General features: G+C 37.7%; 1 protein-coding gene across 12 annotated transcripts in view; it reads right to left on the bottom strand.

Moving 5' to 3' along the window:
- LOC138742470 (inactive N-acetylated-alpha-linked acidic dipeptidase-like protein 2) overlaps positions 1–17618 on the bottom strand; it is a 658708-nt gene that overhangs the window by 554428 nt on the left and 86662 nt on the right. The window contains exon 4 of one of the 12 annotated variants that reach the window (XM_069896934.1): positions 7599–7624. The exons of 10 other annotated variants lie outside the window; for them this stretch is intronic. The gene's annotated coding sequence lies outside the window, so the exon portion shown is untranslated. Of the gene's footprint in view, positions 1–113; positions 282–7598; positions 7625–17618 lie in introns of those variants that run through there. One more of the 12 variants, XM_069896933.1, reaches the window with a different exon arrangement.

Raw genomic sequence — 17618 nt, 5'->3', positions numbered from 1 at the left:
TTCTATAACAGTGTAAAACTAATAAATTCCCCAGCCTAAATATAACATATGTAATTAAAGTCTAAGTTATATTTCCAACCAGCCCACAGAAAAAACTTAGACACAAAACTCACAAGACTCGCAAAACTTCAATCTCAACCGAAGCAAAGATCATTAACAAAATTCAGTTTGTTTAGTAAACTGAAGCCCAAAGATCTTTGAGAGAGAGAGAGAGAGCACAAAATTTGAAGTCGTCTTCTTGTGTTGCTTGCAGAGAGAGGAAGCACTGGCATGGTCTGGATCCTTCTGGCTGCCTTCGGAATGTTCATCCCTTTTTGAAATCCCAACGTTCTAAACTGTCCTCCAGACCATGACTCATGCTCTGGGCCTTCTTCCACTCCACAGCACTCCCAGAGGTGGTTTATCATCCAAGTCTAGAAATTTTTACATCATTTTCTGCACATGCTCAGTCTTCTGCAGAGGAGAGTCTCCCACTCTCTCCGCAGTCCACCTTCACCTTGGCTCTCTAAGGCAAACTGTCACTTTTCAACACAAAACCACACAACACATAGGCCAATACACAACACAGAACTCTGTAACAAAAGGAATTACAGATGGTAAAGTAGACAACTGAAATTCCAGTTCTGTATTTGGTTCAATTAAAGGACAACTTCCAAAGGGTTTCCTCTTTTACATCTGCTGACGTTTTAAAATAAATGTGCCTCTATACCTAAGTTTTCTCTCTTTTTACCTCTAACATTTCCCATTGTGACAGATTATGTTGTGTTTGTATTGGATATGAATATGTTTTTGGGAGATAAATTGGGGCAGGTTTTTTTAGTGTAGGTCACATACAAACACTTCTAAACAGATCTCATTTAAAAAACAGGAGCTCTGCTCAAGCCAGGCAGGGCAGCTCCTGGGGGCCTCTTCAAAAATTTTGGGGTGTGCCCAAGAGACTTCACTAATGGATTGTTTTTAAAAGCAACAGATGAGAGATCAGAGGAGTAGTTCAGAGCCACAAGCTGCCTGGAGTACAGCTTGCTGTTCTAAGAGGGTTATGTGGTTTTAAAAGCAGAGAGAGTCAAACAGGCTTTTTCTCTCTCTGTGTGTGTGAGAGAGAGAGAGAGAGAGAGAGAGAGAGAGAGAGAGAGAGAGAGAGAGAGAGAGAGAGAGAGAGAGAGAGAGAGAGAGAGAGAGAGAGAGAATTGAGTTCTGCAGTTTTTTGAGTCAGCAGCCACAGCTGGGACTGGAACAGGACAAGCTGCCAAGCTTGTGGAAAAACCCCATTTGGAAGATGGGTTGTGAGTGCTGAGTTCAGCCTGGTCAAAACCCTTGCGGTTCATGCAAGAGGAGAGGACTGGCTGCCTAATATTTCACTTGAAATAAGAGAAATAAAAGGGAACTCTGTGGTGACCTGAAAGAAAGAGGTTATCATCTGGAAAACCCTGATGGGGCAGGTTTCTTCGGCAAGACTCTGATGTGGCTGATTTCGAGGGATCAGTTTGTGTCCAGGAACTACAAACTCTCTCTGAAAACCAACAAGAATCTTCCTGAGCGGTAACCATTCAAGCACCAAAGCCTGGTGAACTTCTGTTAAAATCTGTGCACAGTATTGCTTGCAACCAGGAATGAGAAGTGAGATTGGACTGTGAATCAAAGAACTTTTCTGAACTTACATACACATTACATTCATGTGCGCTTTGAATTAGAAGGGGGTTAAGTTAGGTTAGTTAAGTTAATAGTAATAAGTTAAAGAGTGATCCTGTTTTCATGTTTAAATATAATTAAAAGCAACTTTTGTTTAAGTAACCGTTTGTCTTGGTGAATATCTATTGCTGCTGGGTTTTGGGGTCCTCTAGGCTCGTAACACCATGAATCATATCACTTGTATGTGAGCCAAGCACAATCTGCTGGAAAAACTCAGCGGGTCAAGCAGCATCAGTGGGAGAAAAAAACAATGGTCAAAGTTTTAAGCTGAAGAAAAAGGTTTTGACTTAAACCCTCAGCCATTCTTTTTCTCCCACTGATGCTGCATGTCCCTCTAAAAGAAGTGTTTTGTGTTCAAATACATCTGAGTCTCATTCATTTGAATGTCTTTTTGGAAATCACATCAAAATCTGAATCTCATCTTAAAAATGCGTGTTTAAAGCAGGCATTAATTAGGACATCTACACTAATTAACCTTGTTCCACCCTAACACCCTTATGCCAAATGTTGTTGACATCATCGGAGAATTAATAGAGGCAATGAATTTCACAAAGTATCTTTATATTTCAGATTCTGTGAAATCTATTCCTCAATGTTGTCTTTGCTTTCCCAATTTGGTAGTTTCTCTGGATATAAATTGAATCTTTGTAAAAGCAAATTATGTCCAATAAACATGCATATACGCATTTATAATCACACACCTTTTCGAATGGTTAAAGATAATTTTACCTATCTTGGGGTTAAAATTACCAAAACATTTCAAGTTCTGTATAAATTTAACTTTCTTCCTTTGATAGATTTTGTAAAACAATCTCTTTCTTAATGGTCTCCATTGGTTTTATCTTTAATAGGTCATATTAATTTTATTATGATGATAATCTTAACTAAATTTTTGTATTTATTTCAAGTAGCCAGTGTTTTTATTCCAAAATCCTTTTTGAAAATATTGACTCAAATATCTTTTTACAGTTGGAATAAAAAGAATGCTAGATTAATTTCTGCAGATGGAATTACTCAAAGCTTTAACTAATCTTAGATTCTATTATTGGGCAGTTGAAATCCTCTATGTTATTTTCTGGATCTACTATTTTGATAAATTTTATGGCCTAATTGGGTAGATTTGAAATTGAATTCTGGGAAGAGGTATTCAGTAGCCTCTTTATTGGTAGCAACTCTTTCTTTAACACTTTCCAAGATTAGTAAGGATACCTTCAACCCAATACTTAAACATACATTATGGATTTGGTTTCAATTTCGGAAGTTCTTTGACTGAAAATTTTTACTTTATCTTGTACCATTTCTCTTAATTTTTTTTTCAACCATCTATAATTGATCAAGCTTTGTTTTTTGAAAGTTAAAGGAATTGTCTATTTTTCCAGATTTGTTTATATTTGGTGGTTAATGTATTTTGAACAATTATCCAATAAATATTATACCCAAGTTACATTTTTTTTTTAGATACTTCCAAATTAGAAATTTTTTGAATACTTTACTGCCCAACTTTCCAACATTATACTAACTGGATTTGAATGATTCTTTTTTCATTTGAACATTTCTAAGTATTTATAAATATTAGGTAATGTTTATAATAAGTTATTAAGATTACAATCAAATCCTAATGACCAAATTAAAAGGGCCTGGGAAGAGGAACTTTGGTTACATCTTCCAGAGGAATAATGGGAGAAGATTTTTGAATTGGTTAATATCTCTTCAATATGTGCTTGTCATTCTTTGATTCATTTTAAAGTGGTACATCAGGCTCAAATGTCAAAAGACAAATTGGCCCATATTTTTTCTAATGTTAGTCCTATTTGTGATAGATGTAAATCAGAAGTGGCTTCTCTAACTCATATGATTTAGTCATGCCCTATGTTGGAGAGCTATTGGATAGATATTTTTAAGACTTTGTCATTTATACTGGATATTAGTTTGCAACCTAACCCATTGACTGCTCGTTTTGGAATTAGAGCTCCAGAAGTGGGAAGAGCTCCCACTTCCACACTTTAGGTTGCAGTCTTTTCTACATTGTTGGCGAGAGCTATTTTATTTAAATGAGAAGATTCTAATCCATCTACTTTGACTCAATGGTTCTCTAAAATTATCTCATGTTTAAGTTCAGAGAAAGTTAGGAGTCATACATTTGAAACTTCTGTTAAATTTGAAGAGACTTGGAGAACTTTAATAAATTATTTCCACATGACTATATTTTACACTGAAACCCCAGTAATAACACGATCGTTTGGGTCCAAAAATACATCACAAAAAAAGCAAGATGGCACTAAATCGAAGTTACTTACGTATATTTATTCAACTTGCCTCACCTCCATTTCAGCCAAATCTCTGTTCTAATTCCAGCTGTGTTACCTGGGCATCAGTTTCCTGCAGGAGCAGAACCTTCAGCAGCTGTACAAGCTGAGGGAGCTCGCCACGTGCTGGCACACTAGAAGAGAGCGCACTGCTGCTGGTGCGTAGCCTTGCTGGGCTGCGTCTGGACATCACTACTGCAGAGCAGCCTGGGTCTCAGCTTTGAGCAGCGCCCACTGGTGTGAGCATCTCCAGGTGTTCAGTGTCAGCAGCCAAGGACCACATAGTGTACTTCAGGTGCCGGGTGAATGGCACAGGCTAATCATCGCATTATATCCAAATTCGTGTTAAACTGGAGCGTGCAAAATCAGGGTTTCACTGTAGTTCTTTTCTCTTTGTTGAAGAGGATTACTTTTTATTAATAAATTCTCAGGATAGGCTGTCCAGTTTTTTTTTCTTAGATCAGGAGGGATTTTATATAATAAAAAATTCTTTTATTGAAGATTTCAGTTTGAGATGAGAACATATTCATTAATTGTGAGATATTTCAATACATTATATCATATGATGAGTGATACTTTTTCCTTAATGATTATGTACTCCTTTTCTCCTTGTGCATTGTTTACCAATAACATGATTAAAAAAAGACTTCATCTTACTCACAATGTGATACTTCAAAGGACAATGAACCATGCGAGGTCATAGGGTGAAAAGCAATACATTATTCTTCAAGTTAAAACAGAATTCCATTACATCTTACACCTCAATGAAAACTCAATTATTATTTTCTTAAATTATAACATTACATTTGAGTATGATACTTGATGGCTTTTATAGTGCTTTCTTTCTTTCTTTGGCTTGGCTTCGCGGAAGAAGATTTATGGAGGGGTAATGTCCACGTCAGCTGCAGGCTCGTTTGTAGCTGACAAGTCCGATGTGGGACAGGCAGACACGGTTGCAGCGGTTGCAAGGGAAAATTGGTGGGTTGGGGTTGGATGTTGGGTTTTTCCTCCTTTGTCTTTTGTCAGTGAGGTGGGCCCTGCTTTAATAGCAATAAAAATGGCCAAAAAAAAAACAATTAATTAAATTTTTAAGATGTATAACAAACTCAGAAAAGTTTTGCCCCCAAAACAAATCAAGGCGATCAACTGTTTTCATTTCTCTTAAAAATTACCTTCTCCTGTTATTTGGGAATAAATAGTCTCAAAATTGGATTAAGACAAGTATAATGGTAGGAAGACAAATCATACTGAGAGGTTGGAAGAATTTGGGGGGGAACCATCATTTCAGGAATGTCAGTGTTTGCACGCATGTCTTACATTCGATAAATTGGACATCTATACATCAAAAGGGGGAAAATATCTAGGTTTGTTGGGGGGGGGAATAGTGGTGGGTGTAGTGCTAAAGTATATAAACGAATGACAGTTTTCTCTGTTATTAGTGGTATAAATAGACACACAAGGTTATTATATTGATAACTTTGCTGCCATGTTTGTTTCTATTTTATGGATAAGTTTAGGTTTTGTAACTTATGATTACATTGCTTTACCACTGATTCAAGGGTTTGGGGAAACTTTAAAAAACTCAATAAATTTTAAATCAAAAATTACCTCCTCCTCTACCAACAAGATTAGATCTCATTATCAGTCTTTGATCCAATCTACCTGCAATTAAACTACCCAATTCAAAAATAGTTTGATTCATCCCAATATTTATTTATTCATTTATCAGGTTATGGGGTTCATTGGCAAGACTAACATTCATTGATGTCCTTTAACTGCTCTTGAGGAACTGGTGACAACCCATATTTTTCAACCCTGCAGGATTTGTGATAAGTGTACTCCCTCAGCACAACAATGCTGAAGGATTGGCAATATTTTCAAATTATGATGTTATGCAATTTGGAGTGGAGCCCACGGGTGGTAGTTTTCCATGGTACTTGTGGCCCTTTTCCATCTTGGTGGCAGAAGTCACAAGTTTGCAAAACACTGTCAGAGAAGCCCAAGCGAGCAACTCCAGTGGATGGAAAGCACTGCAATTATATTGCAATGGTGGTGGAATTAATGTAGATTGGTTGCCAATCAAGCAGGCTGCTTTATCCTATATTGAGTTTTAAAAGTGTTGTAACATCCAGGAAAATCGAAAGTTATCCATTACATTCTTGGCTTGTGCCTTTTAGATGATGGAAATGCATTGGTGTGTCAGAGGATACCCAGTTTCTGAGCTTCTCTTGTAATCACTTTGTGAGTATAGATTGTTCAGTTGAATTTGGTCATTGCTGACCCCCTCAGAATGTCAATATGAACACAGAGATTGAATTATCATTGAATATCAAGAGTAAGTAGTTGGATTCTCTCTTGTTTGAAATGGTCTAAAAATTGTCCAGGTCTTGATACTTGTATGTTTGTTATGTTTGTTGAAGATGTGTGAATGGAATGGGACATTACTAAACATCCACACTTCTGGCATGACAAAACAACAGATGAGGATGAGTTAACATAGAATATTACTAAGATAGATTGTTCTCACAATGTTGAGTGATGGAGATGACTTATCTTCAACTACAAATGAAGCCTTAAAAGAAATGACAGAATTTTAGATTAAAAAGTTATCACAATTATCTGAAATTCCCAGTTCAAAGAATTGAGTAAATATTTGGCCAAAATCTCAGCAGCAACTGATAAACTGATAAAAGATGCCAACAACCTTCGCACAAGGCACACATCCAACCAGTGGAACAATTTCCCCTCTATGCACAATGAGTTCTAATTTACCAGGTCTTCTTGATGCCTGTCGTATAGAATGTAGAATGTTGTGTTCAAGAATAGATTTGATGAGAATCAAGGCTATCAAGTGTAATCAACAAAGAGTGGTCTTTATTTACACACAGGAGAATTCACAAAAGGGAACACACGCACATACACCAACCGAAATAATACATAAATAACTACACAATGGGTGCAAATAAATCGCTGTTAAACATTTTGAACTCCTGATTGGGAATGCAAGGGTTAAATGCACAATGCCCATCCATCCACAGGCACAGCACACTAATGAACTGTAAATTAGCTACAACTAGCATATCTGTATGTACTCTGTATTTTTGGATGTGAAATTTCAACTATAATAAAATTATTGAAAAAGAACTACAACTAACAAGTACGTCAAATGATTCTGGTTTCCAGTATTGACCATAGCATGGAATCCGCCATTGGCCCATTGCAGTCGGTCCTCTGCTACCCAGTCGTGGCTGCCAGCCTGGACTTCAGTACTGGCCTCAAGGCAGCAGCAATAAAAGCCCAAACATGCTCCATGTATGGCTTTTCAATGCAGGGCCTGATCACGTGATTTGCTTGGACCAATCGCGCATCAGCTTCACCTATGGGCAGATCTAACGATTGACACCCCGAGGACCAATCACACATCAGCCGCAAACAACAATCACACATCAGCCTCACAGGTGGGCAGATGAAACCCTTGATTGGCAGGTGAAACATCTCACATTTGTCTGCCTTTTCAAATGTTGGAGTACATCTTTCAATCTATCATGGGTCTGTCTGATGATTGGGGATGAAATGAGAATACCATTCCAACTTCATACTAACCTTTCAAATTTTCACTTGAAAATTTTCTGCAATGGAGCAAACAACAAGTGGTAAATTAGTGAAATGAAAAAGATTCAGGTATATGTTGACAGTTCAGTATTAGATCATCATGTAATGAGTGATGTATTGAATCTAACTTCAATAAGCCAAAAGGATTCCTTCCTTTCAAGGATACTAGTCTCCTTTCGTGACAATGACAGTCAAGTTGACACTGATTTTGACTTGTTCCACATGATAAAATCTACCCTCTTCCATTGCTACATCATTACATGTGGTATTTTTCAATGACTGATTAACCAGCATTTTAGAGTAAAAAAAAAATTCAGAAATGACACATTAGTCATTTATCAGTGTGGTACTGAACCGATTATGTAAACTCTTCTGGTGCCGGAAGGAGCAACCACTGATTCTTCCTTTCAGTATTTCCTATTCTGAACTACCAATGAATACCTTAGCAAGATGACCAGTTTTCTGTGAACCAAAGCCTTTCTTTGTGAATTGAAGAAAGGATAATTCGACACTAAATGTTGATCTTTGCTGGACCTCACTATTACCAGCAAAATCCTCCACTTCCTTTTACTCATTATGACAGAGAGCATTCAAAGAAAATGTACCCTCTAGATACAACATTAGGAATTGGACACTTTCTTGTTAGCAGCTAATTCACTTCCAAAATCTTTTGATTAATATGGCACGTCTCTTGCTCAAATCTCTATCCAGAGAAAACGCCTTCTTGCAGGGTAAATGTGCTCATTTTTCAGCCTACACACAAACCAAGCACACACTGCTGTCCCTGGAAAGTTCTGAAATGGCAATGCAATGAAAAATGTTTGGTTGCTAGAAGGGACTTATGTTCTCATTTTAGAGTTGATGTGCCATGAGCAGTGGCTCATAGCTGTAATTCTATTCCAATTTTGTTAGAATCCCTTTAAGCAATATATCCTGCATTTCTGTTATGAATTATTATGGATTTCATAAACTTTGAGGCCTGCTTTCATCAAAAAGATTGTCCACTTTCTCTCTATTGAGCACTGGATCATCAGGAACAATGTAATTGCAGTGACAATGTCTACATTCATTACACAAGTGAACTGTGACTGTATTCTACTTATTGCCCAACTATTCCATAACAATATCTTTCTTAACACACCTGTCTTAAAGCACCCGCCTCTCAAACAATTCCCAGGCCCAGACTCCAAAGCAATGGTTCTCAAACTTTTTCTTTCCACCCACATACCACTTTAAGTAATCCCTAAGCCATCAGCACACTGTGATGAGTAAGCGATTGCTTAAGGTGATAAGTGAGTGGGAAGGAAAGGCTGAGAACCACTGCTCTAGACCCAAATGTTACTGAAATATTTTGCTTGAGAAAAGTTGTCCTTGGCCCATTTCCTTTGCAATTATGAAACCGTGCACATAAGCAAGTCAATTAGGTATGATTAAAACAGTGGTTTTCAAACTTGTTCTTTCCACCCACATACCACCTTAAGCAATCCCTTACTAATCACAGAGCATCTATGGCATAGGGAATACTAAGCAAGTAGTATGTGAGTGGAAAGAAAAAGGTTGAGAACCATTGCTCCAAACGCTTCAGCACAAACTCAATTCTTTTTTAGCTTCAGCAAAGACTGCCATTCCTCCACTGGTTGGGAGGATTATCCTTCAACAAAGATTTCAACTGGAGAATAGGCTGTTCCATTCCACACCTCATCAAACTCTGATATTTCCCAAACAACATATCGCAAATGTGAACAAGCCTGTTTTGAGTAATACTTTATTTTCAAACCAGTATAGATGGGATTATCTTGTAGTTAGATTTTTTCTTAAATCTATAAAGTTACAAAAATAACAGGATTCATCCTACTTCCTGCCCCAAGTTTCCTAACAAGCACAATCTATTCAACTTCAATATTGCTGGTTTCATTATAGGAGGATTTAATCTTACAGGTGTTTCTCTTTGTTTTCATTCTCTTTGAATTTGGTGTCATTGCTGAATTATTTTTTTCTTTGAAGAATACATAGACATACAATCTATCTCTATTCTTCTTGCACCAAAAATAATCTAGATACCATCAATGATCTTAAAATAATTTCCTATTCATTTTCCCCATGTAAGGCACAGCTTCTGTTGATGAGTACGCTCACAGTATCATTACTCTCTGCTTGACACACTAATACCAATCTAACTTTTTGCCTTCAAGTAAAATTGAACTCCACAGGGAAGCAAAATACAGAAAAATGGATTAGCGCCAGCTTCATATCTCCACTATTTGGCTCTCATCGACTCTAATGGAGAGGATAATCAGTTTCAGTATTAAATGGAAATTTATCTGCCAACTTAATTTTAACCACAATATTTCTGAGTTATGCAACATAAGAATATGTACTTTACTTCTCCACTAAGTTTCTAATAAAGATAGCTTGTACCGATTTCAAATTCCTAAATTGAAAAATACTGATATTTGAAAAACATTCTTCCTTTGTTCCATCCTCTGGCAAGCAAAGCTTCAAAAAGATGAAACATAAACAAAAATCAGTTCAGCTGAAGTAAGAATGAGGTGCTTTGGCCTCCAGATATTTAGCTGTCATCACAAATACAGTTTCTGCAGATGTCAACACTTACAAATGTGATCATAAAATACAAGCAAACTCTTCGTCCAAGATAATTATGCTGACATCAACTTATATAACATAAAAGTAGAAAACTTCCCAAAGAGACCGCTCACAGAAATGTTATCAAATAAAATTCAATTCAAGACACAACAGAAGAAGCCACAGCAGATAACTGGATCATGACTAAAGAGGCAGGTTTTAAGATTTTCTCTTGAAGAGACAGAATTGTTTACAAAGGGAATTCCAGACCTGGGTCCTTGAACACCGAAACCACAGCTGACACCAGTGTAAGAGTGAATAAAACTGGGAGTGCTTAAGTTGCCAGAATGAGAAGAATACAAACATATTCAATCATTATATGGCTGAATTCATTGCAGAAACAGAGGCAATAATATGGATACATCTGAAAACTAGGATGACAATTTTAAAATTGAAACTAAGAGCCACCATTTGTCAACAAACAGTGCAGGAATTGACGTGAATGGAAGTTATTAAGGATAGCCACACATATAGAGGAATAGTTAATTCCAGAGGTAACAAATGTACAGTTCAAGATAGGGTGAACTAAAGGAAGAGTGGCAGAGATAGGAGCAAGTAATCTTAGTAATGGTATAGACTGGTGGTCAGAGGCTTTCCTCAGAGGCAAGTGGGGTACTAAAATTGCCAGGAGTTTTTGTTCAGTTTATAACAGGAAAGCAACAAAATAAATGAGGGTGGGATACCACTCTGATTGTAGAGATTAACACAAGCATAAGGAAAAAAATTAGCTTGGACAAGTTTGAATTGAGTTATAGAACAGTGCAGGAGAGAAACAGGCTTTTCAGCCCAACCTGAACAAGTTACCCATCTGCGCTAGCCTGAAATGCCCCATACCCGACCAATCATTTCCAATGCATGTAACTTGGCTGGAAGTAAAACACCGAAGTCTGCAGACACTGTGATTGAAGTAAAAACACAATGCTAGGCTAATTGGCCTTTTAAATGTCATAACTGTTGCAGTCTCTCCTACTTCCTCTGGTAGTTTGCTTCATATACCTACCACTCTCTATGTTAAACAGTAACCTCTCAGGTATCCTTAAATTCTTTCACCCCTCAGCTTGATCCTCTAGTTTAGTGGTTCTCAACCTTTTTTTTTCCCACTCATATTCCACTTTAAGTATTCCCTGTGTCATAGGTGCTCTGTGATTAGTAAGGGATTGCTTAAGGTGGTATGTCAGAGGAAAGAAAAAGTTTGGAAATCACTGTTTTAATTGTAACTAATTGACTCATTATGTGCACTGTTTCATAACTCCAAAGGAAATGAGCCAATGACAATTTTTCTCAAGCAAAATATTTCAGTAACAATTGGGTCCAGAGTAGTGATTCTCAACCTTCCCTTCCCACTCATATACCATCTTAAGCAATCCTTTATAATCCCAGAGCACCAATGGCATAGGGAATACTTAAAGTGGAATGTGAGTGGAAAGAAAAAGGTTGAGAACCACTGGTCTAGTTTTAGACTTTCCTACTCAATGGATAAGACTGTGACTATTCACAATATTTATTCCCTTCACAATTTTATAATCCTTCACAAGGTCAACCCTCAGCCTCCAGCAATCCACAGAAAAAAGGTCTAGCCTATCCAGTCACTCCTTCGAACTCAAGCCCTCCAGTCCTGCTAACAGCTACATGAATTTATTTTGCACCTCTTCCAATTTAATGATATCCTTCCCACAGCAAGACATTTAGAACCACACACAGTATTCTAAATGAGACCTGACCAACCTCTTGATTAGATGCAACAATAACATCCCAACTCCAGAGCCCTGGTCAAATGAGGCAAGTGTGCTGCACTTCAAGAACAGTTTTCTATCCAATTTTCAGACTTCTGAATCTCTCCTTCCTTAATTATAAAGCTCTCCAGCACCACAAATCAAAATGCCACTTTTTTTCCTGCACTTCCATAAAAGTGAATATTTATTATCAATCTTTTACATTGATTATCTCTTTCCATATAATATTAATGTATACAATTGGAGTTTTTCTTTTACAAAGTATCTATTTGGCTACAGCAAGAATTTCAGTACAAATGTACATTGTACTTAAAATGTGTATGACAATAAACTCATAATTATTACTCACCTTATTCAGCACCCTTCTACTTGTGTCACCATTTCAGGGAATGATGTGCCTCTCCCCTATATCTCTCCAATCTACAACACTCTTCAGGTCCCTAACATTTACTGCACAACTTTTGACATACTTCTTCATACTTCTTCAAATTAAACTGGCATGTACACTGTAATTACATGTAAATTGTTTGATTACAAATTTAAAACTGTGGTGCACGGGGGTAAATTAAGGAAAAATGTTTTTGTCCAAAACATTATGGAAGGCACAGTATGTGCTTAATGATTTAGACGATAGAATGCAATGCAATAATTTCAAGTTTGCTGATGGAAGTGTGAGCAATAAGGATGTTGCTGAGAGATTCGTGTGATTGAGACAGATAAAATGAATGGGCAAATGCATGGGAGATGTAGAATAATGTAGATGATTGTGAGGTGGAAAAATAAAAGCTTGTTTAAACTGAAAAATTATAGATTAGAAAAGGGGATGGCACAATAATACCTGCAAATCCTTAAACACAAGTCAATAAAAATAATTGGAGCTAAATTACCAAAATTCTATGTTCTCTGGTAAAGTCCCAACAGATTGGCAGATAGCAAATGTCAGGCCACTGTTTAAAGTGGATGAACGCAAAAGGCAATAGGCCAGAAAGTTTAACGCCTATAGTCAGAAAAATGCTTGAGGCAATCATTTAGGAAGAAATAGCAAGATATCTGGATATAAATTGTTCCATTAAGCAGATGCAGAGTAGATTCAGGAATGGAAATTCTTGTTTGACAAATTTAGTGAGGTTCTTTGAGGATATTATGAGTGGAGTAGATTGAATGGAAACAGATGGATGTGGTGCATTTGATTTCCAAAAGGCACTCGATACGGAGCTACATAAAAGACTTATCCACCAGTAAGGATGCATGGAGCTGGGGGTAAAACGTTTGCATGAATGGACCACTGGTTAACCAATAAAAGGCAGAGAGTTGGGATAAATGGGTATTTCTCTATTTGGCAATGAGCAGTTTAGTAGAGTGCTACAGGGGTCGGAGCTGGGCCTGCAACTGTTCACGATGTATATCAATGATTTGGAAGATGGGACTGAGTGTAATTTATCCAAGTTTGCTGATGTAGCAAAGCAAACTGTGCAGACCATGTGGAGAGTCTGCAGAGATACAGATATAAGTGAGCAAGGCTCTGGCAGATAGAGTACAATATTGGTATTTGCAAAGTCATACACTTTGGAAGGAAAAACAGAAAATCCAATCATTATTTAAAGAGTGAAATACTCTAGCATGCTGTTGTGCAGAGGGACTTCGGAATGCTTGTGCAAAAATCATAAAAGATGGGCTTGCACGTGAAATAGGTTGTCAATCAGGCAAACCCAATCAGGATCAGTAAAAGACAGCAAAGATTCACTCCCAAATGATCTCAATGCCTTCTTCACCAAATTTGACCACCATGCAAGGAAGAACCACTGTACACCCCCATGTTTTCTGCTGATCCTCTACTGTCAGTATCAAAGGATGGCATGCAGACTGCTTTCAGGTCCAAACAGAGTACCCAGCTGAGTACTGACAACCTGTGCTGACCAACTTGCCAAGATATTAACAGATACGTTCAGGATCTCACTCTGGCAGCGTGTGATGCCCACCTGTTTCACACAGGCTTCAATTGTACCACTGCCCAAGAAGAACGTGGTAACCTGCCTAAATGACAATCAACCAGCGGCACTCACATCCACTGTGACCTAAGTGTTTTGAGAGGTTGGTGTTGAAGTATATCAGCTCCTGTCTAAACAGCAAAATGGATCTATTGCAATTTGCTTACTGCGGCAACAGGTCTACAGCAGATGCCATTTCCCTGGCTCTACACAAAACTCCAGAAAACCTGGACAACAAAAACATCAGGATGCTCTTCATTGATTTTAACAGTCAATGCCATAATCCCATCAAAACTCGTCAGCAAACTCCAAGATCTGGGCCTCGATATCCCACTATAAAATTGGATGCTGGATTATGTTCTTCATCTCCTGCTCCACTTGCTTTACACCTATGACTGTGTGGCTCAGTATAACATCTACACATTGGCTGACAATACCACCATTAAAAGACTCTTGAATTAATCCCAAAATATTAATATTACCATTACTCCATACCAACTGATCTCTCTCTCTGTGACTCTGCACCTTTGTACCACCTTGTTATATTGTGTATAAGATGTTGACTAGTCTGCACTCAAAAAAACCTTTATCACCATATCTTAGTGCATGTAACAATAAAAGTGAAATTAAACTCAATTAAATACAAACTCAGGGAATAAACATTACATGTACAATCATGGAAGGCTTTGGCAAAGGGTATTAATGAGGCAGTGCACATTTAATTTTGTAAGTAAAAAGAAATCAATAAAAGATACAGGGGCAGAGCAAGGCAATAAGTCTCACATCTTGCAATCAAAGTACTTGTGCAGACACATCAGGTAAATAATTTTTTTTCCCATCTTAGAAAGTGCTGATCCAATTTAAATAAAAGTGAATATTTTGAAATTCTTAGTTAATTTTGATGCATATTTATGCAAGAGGTTGTTATGTTGTTTGCAACTGTCAGAATCTTATATTCAATCTCCAATGAACTGTAGCAATGAATTGCACCAGAAGTAATTATAGCAGTTTGAATTTTCGCCAAGAGAACAGAGCATTAAAGCATGTGTTGAGAAAATTCTTAAAGTTAAATTAGTAAACATCCATAATAAGATGCCTTCTGGCCACTTTTCTTTCCAGACCCATCAATTATATTTGGCTTAAAAAATGCAACGTGAAAAACAGACATCAACTATTTTTTCTAGAACTGAAAAGTAGTCACTTCAAAGAATTCTAATAACTATTGAGATATATTATTTAATTAATCTTTAAAATCTTGGTTCACCAAGAATTAAGGAGATGCTTTGGTTATTTGCAGAATCACAACTATTAGGTCAGTCGTGCACCCATTGTTGGGGCATGGCTTCATACATCATGTGGCAAATTTTATTTTTTTTAATTGTATTTAGATATACAGCACGTTATTAGGCCATTTTGGCCCATGAGTCAGTGCCGCCTAATTTACCTCCAATTAACTTACACCACTGGTACTTTTTAAAAGGTAGGAGGAAACTGGAGCCCCCAGAGAAAACCCATGCAGACATGGAGAGAATGTTCAAACTCCTTACAGTCAGCACGGGATTCGACCCTGGTATGGTCCTAATCGCTGGCACTGAAAAAGTGTTGCACTAACCACTATACCAACCAAAATTGATGCATGGAAACAGGTTTCTACAAGCAACCAAGTTTGAGATTGGTATGATATGATCTGTCTCAAATATCTAAGACAAAGGCTTCTACAAGGTCAAAAAGACCACAGTCGCTCTCTCTGCAATTCTCAAGTTTCTGTTGTGCAATGAAAATGACGAGCATTGTGTCTCAAACTGGAGAGCAAACAAGCATACATCATGATGCTCTTTATCAACATCAGTTTGGCATTCAACACTATCATCCCCTCAAATTTGGTCAGCTCACTCCAAGACCTGGGAGTTAACACCCCACTGGGTAACTGGATCCTGAATTTCCTCACCTCCAGATCCCAATCAGTGAGGATTGATATGAACATCTCCTCCACAAATCTCCATCAGTACCAGATCACCACAGGCTTATGTACTTGGCACCCTGCTCTACTCGTTTTACACCTATGACTACGTGGCTTGGTACGACAACACCACCATCTCAAAGTTGCTGATGGAACCATGGTAGTGGATTGTCTAAAAAGGGTTGATGAGTCACCATTCAGAAGGGAAATTGAAAACTCGGCTGAATGGCATACTAGCAACAACCTAAATGTAACCAAAACTAAGGAGCTGATTATGAGCCTTAGGAAGAGAAAACCAAGAGGAATCAGAGATGGAGAGGGTGAGAACATTTTAAATTCCTACGAATCAATATCTTGGAGGACCTTCCCTGGATCCAACGCACTAATGTCAGTGTGAAGAAAGCATGTCAGCGCTTTCTAAGGTGTTTGCAGAGGTTTGGTATGACATTGAAAATTTTGGCAAACTTTGACAGATGTGCAATGAAAAATGTGCTAAATGGCTGCATCACAGCCTGGAAGGGGGGGGGGGGGGCACCAATACCTCTGAGCAGAAAGCCCTGCAAGAGGCACTGGACACAGCCAAGTACATCATAGGCAAAATTCTCACAACCATCGAGAAAAATTGACATGGAATTCTACAGTCGGTGAGTAGCAGCAATCATCAGGGATTCAAACCACCTTGGACATACTCTGCTGCCCATCAGCAAAGAGGTATCAATGTCACAAACTTTGTACCACAAGGTTCAGGAACAGCTGCTACCCCTCCACCATCAGACTCCTAAACAACAGACTCAGACGCCCAGATCGGATTTCAGATTTATTGTCAGAGTACATACATGACATTGCATACAACCCTGAGATTCTTTTTTCTGCGGGCCAGGCAGAATTACCAGTTATTGGTAATGCAAAAAAAAACTGTATATTGCATTTACATGCAAACAAATAAAGACCTGTAAACAGACAACAAATGTAAATAAACTGACTGTGCAATACAGAGAGAATTTTTTAAAATCAATTAAGTGCACAAGTAAAAGTTCTTAAATGAGTCCCTGATAGTTAAGGAGTAGCAGCTGTTCTGGAACCTGGTGGTGCAAGTCTTGTGGCACCTAGACTCCTTTCCTGCTTTATTTAACTAATTTAAGGACACTTACTTTGCACATTATTTATAACTGAATATTATTTTTTCTGTGTTTGTTTACATTTCTCTTTCGTATACATACCTTGCATTGAGTACAGTTTTTTTGCATGACCCAAAAGAAGAAATTCTGTCTGGCCCTCTGGAAAAAGAATCTCAGGTTGTGTGTGATGTCATGTATGTACTCTAACAATAAATCTGAACAGATGAGTGAATCCATGCTATGATTCAGATAGAAATTCTTCAACAAGTGGGAGGAGACTTTTGATTTTTTTTGTTGAAAACAAGGAGATGATATTTAGTTACCACAATTAAATTTGTCTCCTTTCTTGACAATGAATTAACTAAAGATCTCTGAGGACCTTTAACCAGTCCTTTATCCAAGATATGGGAGATTAAACTGAATTGGACACTGAAGATGCTCTTTGCTCAGTTTTAGAATTCAGCAGGGATGTTATCTGCTGCCAAAGACGTTTTTGTGAAAAAAAAATGGTACCTCGTCTTTCTGAAGTGCTTTTAAAAGTGATCATTCAAGCATCTGGACACTTGGGC

This window comes from Narcine bancroftii, chromosome 9, assembly GCF_036971445.1.
Source record: "Narcine bancroftii isolate sNarBan1 chromosome 9, sNarBan1.hap1, whole genome shotgun sequence".
In the NCBI taxonomy this organism is placed as follows: Eukaryota; Metazoa; Chordata; class Chondrichthyes; order Torpediniformes; family Narcinidae; genus Narcine; species Narcine bancroftii.
This window is presented reverse-complemented; position numbering and strand designations above follow the sequence as displayed.